General features: G+C 36.9%; 1 protein-coding gene and 1 pseudogene across 3 annotated transcripts in view; both read right to left on the bottom strand.

The window, feature by feature from the left end:
• The window catches only part of MAP4K3 (mitogen-activated protein kinase kinase kinase kinase 3), a 199,830-nt gene that overhangs the window by 147,139 nt on the left and 34,963 nt on the right, over positions 1-17,728 (bottom strand). The window lies entirely within an intron of this gene.
• LOC112132143 (U6 spliceosomal RNA) lies at positions 9,416-9,512 on the bottom strand (annotated as a pseudogene).

The following is a 17,728-nucleotide window of genomic DNA, read 5'->3' as shown; positions in this document are numbered from 1 at the left end:
ATCAAGGCTGCAGTGAGCTATGATCACACCATTGTCCTCAAGCCTGGGCAACAGAGTAAGACCAGTATTAAAAAAAACAAAAAAATTCAATGGCAGAATTGAGTAGCTAAGACAGAGGCCATATGGCTCACAAAGCCTGAAGTATTACTATCTGACCCTTTATCGACAGTTTGCTGATCCTTGCTTTAAAACAGCACTGTCAGCCAGGCACAGTGGCTCAAGCCGGGTGTTGTGGCTCATGCCTGTAACCTCAGCACTTTGGGAGGCTGAGGTGGGCGGATCACCTGAAGTCAGGAGTTCGAGACTAGCCTGACCAATATAATGAAACACCATCTCTACTAAAAACACAAAAATTAGCTGGGCGTAGTGGCATGTGCCTGTAATCCCAGCTACTCGGGAGGCTGGGACAAGAGAATCGCTTGAACCCGGGAGGTGGAAGTTGCAGTGAGCTGAGATCGCGCCACTGCACTCCAGCCTGGGTAACAAGAGCAAAACTCCACCTCAAAACAACAAGAGCAACAAAACAAAGAAAACCCAGCATTGTCCAAAAGAACTTTCTGCATTGATGGAAATGATCTGTATCTGCAATATCCAATATGTTAGTCCCATATCACATGTACCTACTGATCACTTAAAATGTGGCCAGTGCAAATGAAAAACTGAATTTTGTTTGATTATACGTGTGTACAAAATGAAATATTTAAAATTTGGAGTTTTTAATTTTTTTAACTACCAGACAATAAAATGGATTTTTAAAGATACAGTTCTAGTAATTTTAACACATATATTAGATTGTGTAACCACCACCACCACCATCAGGAAATAAGAAAGTTCCATCACTGCAAAAACTCCAATGGAAGTCATAATCCTCCCTAAACCCTGGAAACACTAACATGTTCCCTATGACTACAGTTTTTCTTTTTGAGAATGCCATATAATTCATTCATTATATAACATCTTGAGATTCTTCTTTCACCAAGTTGTTGCATATATCATTCGTTTATTCCTTTTTATTGCTGAGTAGGGTTCCACTGCATGGATTTACCACAGTCATCCATTTACCAGTTGAAGGGTATCTGGGTTGTTTTCAGTTTTTGGCAAATACACAAAGAGCTGCTATAAACATTTGTATACAAGTTAGATAAATACCCAGGAGTGGGACTAGGTCATATCATATGGTAGGTATATGTTTAACTTTATAAGAAATTGCCCAACTTTCTAGAGTGACTGTACCATTTTTCATTCCCAGAAGCAACGCATGGTGGGGTTCCACTTGCTTCACATCCTTGCCAAGAGTTGGCATTGTATTTTTTATTTCATCCTAATAGGTATATAAATGCTATTTCACGGTGGTTTTAGTTTGCATTTCCCTGATGACTAATGATGCCTTTAGTCTATTCATGTGCTTACCTGCCATCCTTTGATAAACTGTTTTCCAGTCTTTCATCCATGTTTTAATTGGAATATTTATTTTCTTACTGAGTTATGAGCGTTCTTCATATATATATATGTATATATATATATTCTATATATGAGTCCTTTGTCAGATACATGATTTGCAATTTTTTTTTTTTGAGACGAAGTTTCACTCTTATCGCCCAGGCTAGGGTGCAATGGCGCAATCTTGGCTCATTGCAACCTCCACCTCCAGGGTTCAAGCGATTCTCCAGCCTCAGCCTCCCAAGTAGCTAAGATTACAAACGACTGCCACCACACCCGGCTAATTTTTTTGTATTTTTAGTAGAGATGAGGTTTCACCATGTTGGTCAGGCTGGTCTCAAACTCCTGACGTCAGGTGATCCACCCGTCTTGGCCTCCCAAAGTGCTAGAGTTACAGGCACGAGCCACTGCACCCAGCCAAATGTTTTATTCCAGTCTGTAACTTATTCTTCATTCTTGTTAACAGTGTTTTTTGCAGAATTTATGAATTGAATTGTGCTCCCTACCAAATTCATATGTTGAAGTCCCAACCCCCAGTACTTTAGAACATGACTATATTCAGAGGAAGGGCATTTGAAGAGGTAATTAAGGTTAAATAAGTTATATGGGTTGGCCCTAATCCAACAAGACTGATGTCCCTTTAAGAAAAGGAAGAGATACCAGAGATATATATGCACAGTGAAAAGGCCATGTGAAGATGCACCAAGGCGGCGGCCATCTGCAAGCCAAGGAGAGAAGCTTCAGGAGAAATCAACCCTGCTGGCACCTTAACCTCGGACTTCCAGCCTCCAGAACTATGAGAAAATAAATTTCTACTGTTGAAGCCACCCAGTCTGTGGCATTTTGTTACGGCAGCCCTGCCAAACAAATATACAGAGCAAAAGTTTTTATTTTTGATAAAGTCCAATTTATCAATAGTTTATGAATTGTGCTTTTGGTATCATATCCAAGATCTTTTTGCTTAACTCCAGGTCACAAATATTTTCTCCTGTGTTTTCTTCTAAAAGTTTTGTTTTTACATTTAGTTTCATGATACATTTTGAGATAATTTTTGTGTAAGGTGTACAGTTTAGGTTTAGGTACTTTTTTTGCATGTATATGTCCAACTCTTTCTTATCATTTGTGGAAAAGTCAATTTTCCTTTCATTGAACTGACTTCCACCTTTGTCAAAAATGAATTGGCTATATTTGTGTGGATCTATTTCTGGACCCCATGTTGATCTATATTGATCTAGTGATTGTGTGTTTATCTCTTACCTACACTATACAGTCTTAATTAGTGTGATTTTTTTTGTTTTTTTTTTTTTTTTTTTTTTTTTTTGAGACAGAGTCTCACTCTGTTGCCCAGGCTGGAGTGCAGTGATACAATCTCAGCTCGCTGCAACCTCTGCCTCCTGGGTTCAAATGATTCTCCTGCCTCAGCCTCTTGAGTAGGTGGGACTGCAGGTGTGCCACCACGCCTAGCTAATGTTTGTATTTTCAGTACAGATGGGGTTTTGCCATGTTGGCCAGGCTCATCGCCAACTCCTGACCTCAGGTGATCCACCCACCTTGGCCTCCCAAAGTGCCGGAATGACAGGCATGAGCCACCACCACGCCCGGCCGATTACTGTAGTTTTATAGTAAATTTTAAATTTACAATCACAATAATTTTGTGATTCCTCCAACTTTTTCTTTTTCAAAGTTGCTTTGGCAACAAAGGTCCTTTGCCTTTCCATATAAATTTGAGTCAGCTTGCCTGTTAAAAAAAAAAAAAATCTGCTGTTGGGACTTTTATTTGGAAGTACATTAAATCTATAGATCAATTTGCAAAGAACTGACATATTTACTATGTGGAGTCTTCCAATCCATGAACACTACTGGCAGGTGTCTCGTTTATTTAGATTTTGATATCTTTCATCAGTGCTTTGCAGTTATCAGCATACAGATCCTATACATAATTTCAATTTTGATTTTAAAAGCCACACATGGCTAGTGATAACTGCATTAGACAGCACAACTCTAAAATGTTTGAAACTGGAAATACTCAGAAATAGCATCACCATGCAATGTAACTCACTGTGAAACCATGCTATGTGCCAGTGTCACAGCACACAGGACTTTGGGCGTAAAGTGAAGTTTTGAAGAAATAGAAAAGATACAATGAAGAGACAATCAATAAAGAGCAAAGAACCCAACAGATGGACAGAAAAAATTACGAGACCATGAGAAAAGAGCAGATCTCCAAGCTGCCTTGAGTTCCTGACAACTTTCCAGTTCCATATATCATGTATCTTTACAATAGCCTCTCTTTTCTTAAGTTAACTTGAATGGCTCTTTGTTTCTTAAAACCAGATAATTAAAGATCTACATTTCTAGGACTACATGGTCCTAATTAAAAAAAAAAAATTAAAAAAACAGATTGAGGCTATCATTAACTTTCAAAAAATGCACTTAGCAGATAATAATTGGATATAGACATGGAAAATAATCTGTGAGTGACAAAAGAGTACAGACAGTTCCAACATATCAGTAATTTGTATTTCAAAGTTTAATTCTGAATTTTGGAATTCAAAAATGGACCTGTTCCATATCAATAACACTTTTAAATGGTAACTGGCAGACCACACTAATAATATGGATAAAACTTAACAGTAGCACTGAGTTTGGGAAAGCATAAGAGATCAGGTAACCAATTCCAACTTTGCACTATAGAAGCAATAGCAGCAGCATTTCTAGCCCAAAGGTGCTCAGACCCCAATGTGCGTAAACACCTTCCAAGATTTCACTTTCGGAAATAAGTTAGACTAGATATAAAATATCCTTCCATTACAAATATCTAGAAATAGCAGACAAGATACAACAAACACTCTTTTACATGCACTGAACTCACAAGCAAAGAAATTCACAGGTGGCACAAAGAGATGTAGCATAAACAGCTTTAAAAAATCTGTTAAATGTATTTACTGAATAAAATCAGAGCTGTAAACAAAAGCTCAAGCCATGACCTTAGATTAAACTTGAAATCTAGGGACTTCAGTTTTGATTTTTATTAGATGTGGTGAAAGCTGAAATTGGGACCACTGCATAAAGCCAGCAATGCCCTTGAAGAGTCACACCTCACAGGCAGGTTGGGGAAAAGGGCTCTATCCACAACAGGCAACTTGTTCAAATCAGGCCTTCACTAGAACCGAAGTATCTTCCCTGGAAATCCATAATCACAAGTCTGTCCCCAGTAGAGTATAGGGTTAAAATCTACACTGATTTTGAGGTCCAGGAGCCTCAAGTCAAGAAATAAATTTAAGTTGTTTCTGGGTTGGTGGTAACACAAGGCACTTGGCAGAGGGAGAAACAAATTCTCTGTAGATAAACACATCTTCAACCCATACTCCAGGAAATTACTATATAATATTATTAGGCAGATATGAGCTTAAAACAAAATTATCAAGCATAAAAGGAAACAAACCACCAGAGCAGCAAAAACTATGAAAAACCAAATTAAATCCGCAGAAGTTAAATTTTAGGAATTAAAAGATACATAACATTACAATCAAGTATGCTTTAAAAGTTTAAAGAAATAAAAGAAGGTATTAAATACACAGGTCAGATTTTTTTAAAGTTAACACTAGAAATAAATAAATACATGGGTCAGAAACAAGAGGCTAACAAAAATGACTTGGCAGACAGGATAAAAAGAACAAAATAGAATTTCTAGAAATAAAAAATGAAATTAAAAACCTAACTGGCGTACACAGACATAAAATTAGACAAAATGGCAGATATGAAGCAGCAAAGAGAGCAAGAGATAGAAAATGAGAGATTAAGAGACACGAAGAATAGAATAAGAAAATATACATCTAATTAAACAAGGAAGGAAGACAGAACCAATATTTCAAGAGACCATGGCTAAAATTTTTCCAGAATGGGTAAAAGACATAAAACCTCAGATTCAGGAGCACAGTCTCAAGGAGAGTAAATAAACAAGAAATCCACATCTAGACACACTACATGAGACTGCAAAAAAACTAAAGAAAAAGAAATGATCTTTAAAAGCACTCAGAGAAAAGGAGTCAGATTATCCACAAAAGAACAACAATTAGACTTTTCAGAGAAAAAAGAAAGCCAGAAAGACTGTAGAAAATACAGTGCTGAAAAAAAGTTAAGTCAATCTAGAATTATATTATCAGGTAAAACATTATTCAGTAAAATAGGGCAAAATAAAGACACTTTCTAACAAACACCAAGGGTTCACCGCCAAAAGATGTGCAATAACATATTCTTCTAAAGGATGTATTTCAGGATCAAAAAAGACTCAGAAAGAAAGTTTAAAATGCAAGGAGCATCAAATAAACTAGCAATCTTGGGTAGAGATAAACATTGATGACTGTAAAAAAACAATAATGTCTATGCAATTTTTTAAAAACTAGAACTCAAATATGGGGCAAAATACCATGGAAATGGGAAGGTGGAAGTACAATTAAATTGCTCTGAAGACTTTATACAGTTTGGGAAGTGGACAGAGTTAGTGAATAATTTGGGGTCTTAGGTTAGGTATGTATATTAAATTATTAAGATCAACATCTAGAATAATGATAGTATATAACAGTGATTCTTAATTGAGGATACTACCCCCATAAAAATGGAAAGGAGGTGTTTGGAAATGTAGAGGGATATTTTGGGTTGTCTCAATAACTGGGGATGATAATAGTATTTGGTAGGTAGGACCCAATGATTTTTAAAGTCCTGTTGTGCCTTCAGATTGCCACATGATAATCCTGGCCAAAATGCCAGTAGCACCTACACTGAGAAATACTGTATACACCTACCAAAAAATGAAATTTAAACAACTCAGCATGGAAATTAAACAACTCAATACAAACCACTTGTAGATCTGCTTTAAATCACAGTCTTGGCTTCCACACCACGCAGACTCTGAATCAGCAGATCTGAGGTGAGCCCTAGGAACCTATGGTTTTAATACCACTCAAGTGACTGATTCAATCAATAGCCTATCAATCACACTTGAGAAACACCCTAGTCTAATAAGCATGAAATGGCAGATGAATGCGGTTTAAGAGACTCCCATTTCAGCGACAGGCACTGGAGGAAGGGATGCCCAGGGCTGAGAAAAAGTCTAGCAACAGGGAGTAAGTGGTGGCAGAAATTCATGTACATATATCAAGTGTCCCCAAATCAGAAACTGGAGATCAGAAGAAAAAGAGCTTTTCTAAGATTAAAAACATATAAGTAGAGCAGTGCTTTACATAAAATTAAAAAAAAACATACTGGAAATGAAAATACAACAGGATAGTTCAGGAAAACATCAATAAAGTAACTAAATCCACAACCTAAAAATCAATCGCCCTATAAACACGATGGGAAAGTCTGTCTTCAGAAATCCTGCCCATACTCTGACTGACATACATCTCTTGAGTAATGACCTTATTCACCAATTTCTAACATCTGTGATATGACTGCCTGGAGCAGCAGAACAGTACTTCTAAAACGTGTTAAATATATTCTGGAAAAAAAAAAAAGAGTTCTTGGTTAAGTATTAGAAATAATACATACTATAGGCCGGGCACGGTGGCTCAAGCCTGTAATCCCAGCACTTTGGGAGGCCAAGGCAGGCAGATCACGAGGTCAGGAGATGAAGACCATCCTGGCTAACACAGTGAAACCCCATCTCTACTAAAAAAATACAAAAAAATCAGCCGGGCATGGTGGCGGGTGCCTGTAGTCCCAGCTACTCGAGAGGCTGAGGCAGGAGAATGGCGTGAACCCAGGAGGCAGAGCTTGCAGTGAGCCAAGATCGTGCCACTGCACTCCGGCCTGGGCGACAGAGCAAGACTCCGTCTCAAAAAAAAAAAAAAAAAAAAAGAAATAATACATACTATACTCTCCTCCTAGAGATCAACTGTGCACACCAGCACATTAAAAGATTCTGAAAGTTCTGTGGCAAAAAAACCCATTTACTTTTGTTTGACTCTTCATCTCCCACCATTATTTGACTAAGGACCCCTAAAACTCCCCAATTTATCAGAAAATTTAGGATTTAGAAAAACACATTCACTTAAGTAAACACTGTCTATTCACTACTATATCCTTGGCACCTTGAACAGTGCCTGGAAGACAACAGGTGCTCAAAATGTTTGCTGAATGAGTAATTAAAATCAGTTGTGTGCTGGTAAATGTTTAAAAAAACAGCTTGGGGGAATGAAGGCAGAATGAGCATTGATTTCTAACATTTTCATGGTGTAAACACTCCCACCAAGGCAGATCACAACCTACCAACCTAGCATCTCTGCACATGGAGTTGGGAAGAGATGCTCATAATCTCGCTGGTACAAAAGTCTCCTGGACATCACTGATTAAAATGTCAAAATGGGCCAGGCGTGGCTCACATCTGTAATCCTAGCACTTTGGGAGGCCGAGGCAGGCAGATCACGAGGTCAAGAGATGGAGACCATCCTGGCCAACACGGTGAAAGTCCGTCTCTACTAAAAATACAAAAATTAGCTTGGCATGGTAGCGCGCGCCTATAGTGCCAGCTACTCGGGAGGCTGTGGTAGGAGAATCGCTTGAACCCGGGAGGTGGAGGTTGCAGTGAGCCGAGATTGCGCCACTCCACTCCAGCCTGGCAATACAGCGACACTCCGACTCAAAAAAAAAAAAAAAAAATTACAGTGAAGCTTATTTAATGCAAATGCAGAATATCACTTCTCTAACGAGTATCCCTGGGGAATGAAGACTAAGTTTTCCAGATAATGCGATAAATGTTAAGTGAAAAATGCATATTTTTTAATTCAAAAAAGAAACATTGTATGTTTATTAAGCATGTGATACAAAATTTAACATTTTCTGCTAACTCAATATTGCCTATTATATAAATTATCTATAAAGCATCCCAAAGTGACGCTCTTAAATTAGACACATAAAGGTATTTGCCCCTATACTAAATCATGTTTTAAGCCTGGGGCCCAAGGCTGGGCTTCAGTGAGCCCAAGAATTCCTAACACTGAATACAAACTGATATATGTTTTATATTTCTTGCTGAGAAAAATGTTTACAGACTCCATTAGGTGTCACTATGGTCTGAATGGGTCCCTCAAAGCTTATGTGTTGGAAACTGAATCCCCAGTGTAACAGTATTGGCAGGTGGGGTGATTGGGTCATGAGGCCAGAGAATGAATTAATGTCATTTCTGAGGAAGTAGGTTGTTTATCTTGAGACTGAGTTGGTTATAAAAGTGAGTTTGGCTCCCTTCTGCTCTCTTGATCTTTTGCCCTTACTCTTCCACTTTCTGCCGTGGGATGACACAGTACAAAGACCCTAACTGGATGCCATCACCATGCTCTTGGACTTTCCAGCCTCCAAAACTGTGAGCCAAATAAATCTTTGATCTTTATAAATTACCCAGTCTCGGGTATTCCATTATAACAGCATAAAGTGGACTAAGCCAGGTGTCCATAAGGTTAAGAACCAATTCTCTAAGTAAATCTAGGCTGTTCTGCTTACTTAATTTGAAGCATTTTGATTTTCTCCCTCTCTCTCATCAGGCTGTTAGTGGTTATTTCTTACTGACTGTGTGTACAGCATCCCCACCTGCAATTTGTTTTGAGTTAGAGAAATTGATTAAGTGAGCTCATCAGAAAATGTTTTCATTAAATCACTGAGGACTTCACCTGTGAATGTAGAGAATAAAACACAAAAATGTACAAACTGGTGGCAAATGTGTAAAATAAACAGAATGTTTACACAGCTGATGGTAGTCCAGATTAGGTATATTATAAAAACACAACATATTCTACCCAATAAAATCTCTTATCTCCTTAGAAGCCTTTTATTTAATTTCCATCTTACAAGAGAATATACTTTTCAAATGTATCAGTCATAAAACTTAGAACCTATCCATTTCAGAATCCCGTTTTTACCTGTAGTCATTACAATCTATCCATTTTTTTAAAAAAAGCTATGTATAGCAAACTTCATTTTTTAAAATTTTAATTTTTTAAAATAATTTTTGTGCAGGGCCCATGCTAATCTTCTCTGTATCATTCCAATTTTAGTATATGTGCTCCCAAAGTGAGCAACAAACTTCATTTTTTAAGATCACTTATGTTTAAATCTGGGGTGAATGAACCAATTTCTAGAATTTGTGCCTACTATTTGAGGGCTGGATCTGCACCTGACCTTTGGTATATGCAGGAGACTGGTTCCAGGACCCCTGAGTGTACCAAAATCCACACTTGCTCAAGTTCCATAGCAGGCCCTGCAGAACCTGTATATATGAAAAGTCAGCCATATATATATGGGTTTCACATTACACAAATACCAAGTTTGGTTGAAAAAAATCTGCATATGTGGATGTGTGTAGTTCAAGTTCAAGCCTGTGTTGTTCAAGGGTCAGCTGTATATCTTTCATTAAAATCAGTGAAATGAGAAGGACATACATATGCTTTTTCATGACACAAAATTTCAAAGTAAATTAAATTTATTTATAACTAAGTTCCATCAAGGCTTTGAACATTACTCTTACAAAGCACTCCTAGCAATATTAGAAACTTTTGTTATACTTTATAAAAATTTTTCTACCATTACTCCTCTCGCTAAAAATCTGCCTACTACGAGAGAATGGCCAATATGAATACCACTGTTTTCACATTTCTCCTGTTCCCAATACCCTTCAACAACATCTCATTTTCTTCTGTTACTGCTGGACATTTACTTCAATTGCATTATAGTAATCTTGGGAGAAACATAAAGGAGGAACCAGGGAAAGGCAGAACAACTTCTAAGGACACGTTGCACTACAGCAAGCCTGAAATGAGCACAGCTTGAACTAAGGTCATTTAATGAGAATGGAGAGAAACGGTTAAAAATCCTACTTTATCCCAGGTTTTCTAGACTGTGGTTCTCCAGAACAAAAATTCACAAGAGCCACATTATTTTTTGCTTGGGTAACTATTTCCAAGTATAAATAGCTATGTTTTCTGTTGTGCTTTTAATCCAGAGGTGTCTAGAACAGTCCTCAAGGGAAGGGGTGATACTGGAGGAGGGCCGTTCCTCTTCACAGAGCCGGACCTGAGCTCACTCAGTCAGCCAAGTATCAAAACAGCACATTCACAAATAAGTTATAAAAGAGCTTGGCCAGACGGACAGGAGAAAGAAATGTAAGACCAGATTATGGAGAAACGAAGAGGGCCACTTCAGGGAATAAAACAGGCAGAACGTGGTTATGATGCCAAGGATAAGACTAAACAGAAAAAGGCCTGGCAGCAACTAGATCTTTGATAATAACCAGTTTCTATCACCCTTTGTCAGTGCTATATCCTCCTCCCAAAGTTTCTTGAGACTGGCCTGGAAAGGGGCTTTCCTGTGCATCAGGAGAAATTTGAATCCATCAGACTCTAATTATTCTTCCAGAAATAGGAAAATCATAATGTAACTCTTAACATCTGAAACAAAAATGGAACAAAAGAATGATTCCACTATGACAGCAATTATTTTTAAGACCAGATAACATACCAGTTCAGATATACACTGATGAAATTAAACAACCTTCCAGCATTCTAATATCCAGTTTAATTAAAAAAAAGAGATGGATGCCATTGTTTCCACTCAAGAAATAACACCAACTCATAATGAAGTACTAATATCGTAATGTGCAATAAACCCACCTGCAAAGGGATCTGTTGTATAAAAATTACCAAAGAAATTAAGCAACATAGCTTGCTGCTGACAAATCTAAGCAAGTATATAAAAAGTGGATTTTACCAAACAACCTACATGCACGTACACACACACACACACACACACACACACACACATTTTTTAAATAATGGTTTTATTCAGGCTACACAGCAAGTATTAATAAGCTTTTCCGCTATCTGATAATGCTGGCTTTTTAATCTGAAAAAGAAAACGGAATGCTTCTGAAACTCTTCTGTTATACAATAGAGAAATTACATAATTTGACCTCATGAGGCTAAACTATCAGCTCCCTTTCTCACTATTAGGGTTAGCTAATTTGTCTTCCTGCTTACTGCTTTTGTTCTTTTAGGATGAATGTAATTTCCCAAATATAAGACACTCCTGTTATCCTATTTATCCATTACCATTTACTGTGACATAACAAAACTTTGTTTACTAAAACTTACTGTAGCACTCTACATTTCAATTTTCAATTTTCTCACACTCATTATTGAAAGAATCAGACACTCAAATATGCTACATTATAAAGGGCTCTGGAAAACACTATCAAATAATTCTTTCCATCTGTTTAGTTAAAACGAGGGGGAGAAACTGAGATTTCAATTACTCTTCAAAATATTTTGATATGTACGCTTTATTTAAAGCCTGAAAGCTTTAGTATACACAAGACTAGAGCTGTTAAAAAGTTCAGATGATAGATACAGTGTTCATTATGTAGAATATATGTATACTTAAATATTAAAATATCGGGAAAAAGGGAAGGGAAATACAAGTTTGGTTTTTGGGGTTGTTTGTTTGTCTGTTTGTTTTGAGACAAGATCTCACTCTGTTGCACCAGCTGGAATGCAGTGGCATCATCATAGCTCACTGCAGCCTCTTAACTCCTGGGCTCAAACAATCTTCCTGCCTTGGACTCCGGAGCAGTTGGAACTACAGGCATGCACCACCACACCTGGCTAATTTTTAAATTTTTTAATGTAGAAATGGGGTCTCACGATGTTGCCCAGGCTGATCTCAAACTCCTGGCCTCAAGTGATCCTCCCACCTCGGCCTCACGAAGTGTTGGGATTATAGGTGAGCCACTGCACCCGGCCTACAAGTATTTGTATACCAATAGCTTAATATTCCATAGTCCACTTAGGTAAAATAAGATAAAAGACAATTCAGTTTACATTTCTGAACTTCTACCAGTATCTTTTACTCAAGGCAATGTGCTTTAACTTCAAGCCCCAAATTTTTAACTTACAAAAGTTTTTCATAAAACAATTTTAGCAAAAATACTAGCCCAGAAACAGCATCTCTCTTCACCTCTTATAAGAGACCAAAGAGTCATTCTTACTATCTAAGGTAAATACATCTCAATTTAAGAGATCTATTACTTGATCTAAAAGACCATTTGCTTTTGAATGATTTAGTAGTATGTACTGACTATTATTGGACTTAGCTAAGTTGTAACACATACCAATAAATGGTTGGATTTCACATCACCCTTGCCACAATAAATGACAACTTTTTATCAATTTAAAAACTTGAAATTTCAAGTCAAAATAAAGAAATGATTCTTTTTAAACTTGCTGAGGTTCATCATGCTACATATCTAAACCAGTAAAAATGGATAGTGTAATGTCTCTCAACCAAGACTTTGACACTAAAAAAAAATCCTATATAGTACTCACCAACTTCATAAAATGTGCTTTAAAACAATATTAAGAATTAGTGACTACAAACATAAGAGAATTCAGTAAGATAGTAACCTATAAAAAGAATATACAAAGATCAATAATCTTCATATATACAACATATTATAATACAAACAACAGCAAAAATAAAGACTTCATTTCCAATAGCAACTAAATAAAATATTTATATATTTTCACTTAATCACAAATGTGCAAACTTAAAGAAAACTTTAAAAACCTTTAAAGAAATGAAAGTAGAATTGAATGAAAAGAAAGTTATAATCATATTCTTAAGAGAGGCTAAACATCATAAAGGTATCAACTCTTCTTAAGGTATTATAATTCATACAAACCCAATAAAAGTATCAATTTTTTTCCTCCAGGAACTAGAAAGGCTGATTCTAAAGATCTTATTGAAAAATAAACAAGCAGTAATTGCCAGGAAAACTCTGAAAATGAAAAGCAATGAGAAAACAGCTCTAACAATATAACTTTATATGGCCTCAAGAACTAAAAGTATACGAGTGGCAAATGAATAGACAGACCAGTGGGACAAAATACAAAGTCCGGAAATACACCCATATAAAGAATTCTTAGAAACAGAGGAGATAATCCAATGGAAAAATGGACAAGTATGTGAAAAAGAAAAGAAATACAAATGGCCCTTGAATATATGATAAGCTGAAAACAGAAATGCAAACAAAAAATATACAGTGAGATAGTGTTTCTTATCAGATTGGCAAAATCTGATTTAAGTCCAACCACTTGTCAAGCTGTAGGGAAAAGTGGGCATTCCAAGGACCCTCATATATTGCTGCTGAAATGCAAAATGCAAGATGTATATAAAGGGAATCCAATAATATCAATCAAAATTACAGATGCATGTACCCTTTCACCTAGCAAACACCCTTCTAGGAAATGAAACCATCAGGAAACCTACATACATACGAAATACACATGTACAAGCTTAATCACTATGAAATTGCCTGTAATAGCAAAAGACTGAACAAATTCAAGTGCAAAAGGACTGGCTGAATTAACTACAGCATATACCAACAAATGAATACTATATAGTAAAAAAAGAAAAAAAAAGATAAGGAAGGTCTTTATATACTGACTGATATAACGAGAGAACTCCATGGAATAAAAATAAAGAAACCAGGGTGCAAAGTATTAGTGTGAATTAGCCTTTTGCATAAAGTCTAAAGGAATAAACAGAAACTAACAAAAATTAATAAAAATATAGTTAGTAATACATATAACGAACTAAGGAGAAGGGACAGATGGGGATGGGTGGGAAACAAGACTTCTCAGGGGATACTTTTTAAAAACAGCACTTTGCATTTTGAGACATGTAAATAAATGCATTCTTTATTAAAATTATAAATTAAATTTGAAATAAAAAGATAAGAAATTGGTGGCATGGTTAATATTTGGCCGAAAAAAATTTACTAAACCATGGTGTAAGCCTTTCCTTTGACGGTTTCAGGAATAATTAAAATAATAATAACAATAATAATGATAATAATTGGCCAGGCATGGTGGCTCATGCCTATAACCCCAGCACTTTGGGAGGCTGATGTGGGTGGATCACTTGAGGTCAAGAGTTCGAGACCAGCCTGGCCAACATGGCGAAACCCTGTCTCTACCAAAAAATATGAAAATTAGCCAGGTGTGGTGGTGCACACCTATAGCTCCAGCTACTCGGGAGGCTGAGGCAGGAGAATCGCTTGAACCCAGGAGGTGGAAGTTGCAGTGAGCTGAGATCATGCCATTGCACTCCAGCCTGAGACAAAGCAAGACTGTCTCGTTAAAAAAAAAAAAAGAAGAAGAATTGTGTGAAACATAAACATCACAAATGCAATCACACTTGTCAATCTGCTCATACTAAATTTCCAATCTATCAATTAAAACTAAAGAATGTACTATGCTTTGAAAACGTATGTTGTACTATGTAACAAAAAGCCACATTGTTTACCTTGTTCAAGCTTAGTTGTACTTTATATGTCACTAAGAAGCCAGCAAGAAGAGTACCACTTGTGACAGGCAGTAAATACTTCAGACGACACAGACAAGGTTTTTAATAACAGCCAGTTCAGTGCAGGTCAGGCTAGGATTATGCTAAAACTGGTAGGCTTAAGGTAGTGCGCAGCAGCCTTCAATCCAGTCAAAGAATGAAAGCCTCAGAGGAAAGGCCATTTCCAACATATATCACATCTCTTTAACAAAATAAAAACACACGGGAACCATCTCATTTCCATCTTTGAGATGACTTGGAGTTTTGTTCAAGCCAAGAGGAAGACAAAAGTCTACATGTAGCACCTCAGTAACATAAATGAGTACAGCTGATTTTCAAGTATTTTAGGAACTTAAGTAGTTAAATGCAAGGATTTGAGGCGATATTTTAGTGAAGCCTGCCTAGCTACCTAGCAGCAGGGTCAGACAAGCCTGGCAATAACTTTTAGAGAATCAGAATCTAAGTCACAGCCATATCACTCAGAGAAATCTGAGTTCTTACATAGAAACTATGCCAAAAAGTTAAGGGCTCCTGTTACAAGCATACATTTTAGTGTTTATTACAAGAGACTGCTGTAAGTAGGATCTTTGTTCTCATATCTAACTAAGATCTAGCCAGGTACATAATATTTATATGGGGGAAGGTTTAATGTGGTTTAAAAAGAGGATATTTTATATTTCTGGAAACATTTAGAGGCATGCTCACAAAAAGAAAAACAAGCTGGTAAGTTTATAAGACAATTTCCCCAGACTTCAGTAAGCTCAGACCCATATAACCAACAAGACAATGCTACTGACACCCATGTACCTCAAATTAATCCCCCCAAAAACCCTGCTATTCCTTAGGTGTAGTGACACCACCCAACATCTTGCAACTGCCCAAGGGAGAACCCTATAACCCAACACCTTAACCCTCCCCATCCCTCCATTCACAAAATTATCAATGTCTATTGTATGTTTTTAACTTCTCTGTTTCTATTACCAGTGCCCTAGAGTTCAGGCCACCATAATCTCTTCTCTGGAATACTACAGTCTCCAGTCTTGACTCTACCATCCATGCATCGACGCTTTCACGTTTATTAGCGTAAGTTGCTCATAATATTTTAAAGTACTGCTAAATTAGTAGGTATGCTCTTTATATTTGCAACAATAATTAACAAATAATATTTATGCCTTCTCTTTTATTTCTTGGGTGTTCTTACCAGGTTTTTCTTTTTTACATATCTTTTCAAATGTTGAGCTTAGGTTTTATTGATTCCCCCCCCCTTCCCCTTCATTTAGTTCCTGTTCCTCCTTATTATTTACATTTCCAGTGCCTATGAGTTTACTCTGCTCTTTTTTTAATTCCTTGGTGTTCATACTTAATCATTTTATTTTTTATTTTTTTTATAAGTGAATTTATTATTATAAATTATGACTGGAAGTCCTGCTTTATTTATATCTATAGCTTTAATCGTTTTTCATCAAAATAGATACCGTATAATTTTCACTGTAATTTCCTCTTTAACCAATGAGTAATACAGTAATTTTCAGCTTCCAAAAGAAAGGTATCTGGCCAAAATACAGTAGCAGAAAGCAGCTATACCCTTTCACCTAAAAAAAAGCTTTAAAAATGAACAAAACATATAACACTTAGTCTTTAGACATGAAATATCGGTTAGCACACTACAGTGATTCCTTAAAAAAGAAAAATAAAATCCTACAGAGTTTTACAATTCTCCCGGCTTATATTCTAGAGACAGTTTCCAGGCCTCAGTGCAGGGCAAGGGAACCCAGATGGAGCCTGATGGTCACCCTAAGTTGAGATGATGAAGCTAAGAATACAGGAAAATGAAGAAAGCTAGAATTCGTAGGAAAGAGTATCAAAACAGAGAGAACTACACAGACAGGAAGGTGAGGGGGGTGTCCCATCTTCATCTCAAAATTTCAGCTCAATACCAATCCCCATATCCTTGTGAGGAAACACGCAAGGCCTAGAGCAGAGTCACCAGAAAGGAAGAGAGAGAACAATTACCAAAGATTTCTAAGGGTTGGGAATAGTTCATGCTCTCACTGGCCGGACTGGAAAACTTCACAATTTAAGAGACACCAGGTAGAATACTCAGAAGAATACTGTCTTAATATTGGAGAAAATTAGCTCTAGGCTACCAGCTGCTCTGTTCCCACCTAACTGAGCTTTGAAATAATACCTGCAAGGCCAGGCGCCGTGGTTCATGCCTGTAATCCTAGCACTTTGGGAGGCCAAGGCAAGTGGAGCGCTTGAGCTGAGGAGTTTGAGACCAGCCTGGGTGACACGGCGAAACCCATCTCTACAAAAAAATAGCCAGGCATGGTGGCCCGTGCTTGTAGTCTCAGCTGCTTGGGGGGCTTAGGTGGGCATTTCGCTTGAGCAGGAGAGGTTGAGGCTACAGTGAGCCAAGATGGCAATACTGCACTCCGGCCTGGGTGACAGGAGTGTGACCCTGTCTCAGAAAAAACAAATACAAGAATCTGTTTCTGAAGTAATTTCACTGCACCACAGAAAAAAGCCCTAGAATACTAACAGGAATACAAAAATATCCAGGGCACAGAGTAAAATTCACAATGTCTGAAATACAACAGAAATTACTAATCATGTAAAAAAAGTAAGAAAATACAACCTATAAGGTAAGAAGAAAAATCAATAAAACAGATTCAAAAATAGAATTAGCAGACAGACATTAAACTAGCTATAATAACTACATTCCATATGTGCAAGAAGTAAAGACTAAGCCATTAAATAGAAACACGGACTACGAAAAAACCCAAATCATATTAATACATGAAAACTAAAATAACTGAGATTAAACTACAATGGATAGAATAACAACAGATCAGACATCACAGAAGAAAAGATTAGTGAACTTGAAAAAAACGGTAAT

The sequence above is a fragment of the Pongo abelii genome, chromosome 12 (assembly GCF_028885655.2).
Source record: "Pongo abelii isolate AG06213 chromosome 12, NHGRI_mPonAbe1-v2.0_pri, whole genome shotgun sequence".
Classification (NCBI taxonomy): Eukaryota; Metazoa; Chordata; class Mammalia; order Primates; family Hominidae; genus Pongo; species Pongo abelii.
The sequence above is the reverse complement of the archived record's forward strand: the minus strand, read 5'-3'. Positions and strand labels throughout refer to the sequence as shown.